General features: G+C 36.9%; 1 long non-coding RNA gene across 1 annotated transcript; it reads right to left on the minus strand.

Moving 5' to 3' along the window:
• Nucleotides 1-494: 494 nt before the first annotated feature.
• LOC109593676 (uncharacterized) lies at nt 495-902 on the minus strand. The gene is made up of 2 exons (XR_002191106.1): nt 742-902; nt 495-685 (listed from the first exon to the last, which is right to left on the minus strand). It is a non-coding gene; the product is annotated as an uncharacterized LOC109593676 (long non-coding RNA).
• Between the last annotated feature and the right edge of the window lie 8 nt (nt 903-910).

Here is a 910-nt window from a genome sequence, read left to right on the forward strand (position 1 = left end):
GGTGAAGTAGAACGAACGATCTACACTCATTCGACCAGACCCTCCCGTTGAGGGAGGGGCTGGCTACGCGGGACTAGTCAACCAGACCCAACCCGGAGCATAGGCGGCGGCAGGATTTAAGGGTAGGGTCTCAAAAGCGGACGGACGACGGACCCGCCCCGCCCGAAAAAGGACGGACGGACGGACTGATGCGGACCCGACAGGACCATAAATATCCATGTAAAGGACAATCATTCATGGATAGTCTGTCTTTAAAACACTTCTATACTTGGACAATAAATTTATGTACGTATTAACTATGCTAGGATCAATAGAAGAGGTCATGTTAGCGAAAATTTAACTTTATCAATGCAAAATTGCTACTACAGGCTGCATGAAGCATCACAATACTAAACCATCACTTGAATTCTATTTGTTATTTTTAATAGGAGTTCAGTGGCACCATTTTAATGATTTTTCTATATTATTTGGTGTAAGTCTAATAATAAACATAGTGAAATTTTATGATTAATTTTTATCAGTGCTATTGCATGCAACACTATACTGAGATACTGATTTCATTTAATTACACAATTAAAATAATAATAGTTCAATATCCTTGAAATCACTGCTCTTTAAAGATAAGGACACCTTTTGAAATAGTAGTTATATTGAGCTTTAGAATCCAGCCTAAAAAGTAGTTATCCTACGTAATAAATGTAAATATTATAATTACTTCTAGTATATTTATTTTTGTCATACCTGGGGTAGGAATGCCACACTTTTTTTGCGGATCCCTTTTCAATGCTTGTAAATCATTGTAAAGAGTTGCTTAGCACTAAGCAACTCTGGTTGCAACGCTAATAGTTATTGTCTTCCACCTATATAAAAATGATATTCCATTTCAATAGCAAATTGTACCTGAAACTGT

Source organism: Amphimedon queenslandica, unplaced genomic scaffold (genome assembly GCF_000090795.2).
Source record: "Amphimedon queenslandica unplaced genomic scaffold, v1.1 AMPQUscaffold_223_Cont27750, whole genome shotgun sequence".
NCBI classification, from domain to species: Eukaryota; Metazoa; Porifera; class Demospongiae; order Haplosclerida; family Niphatidae; genus Amphimedon; species Amphimedon queenslandica.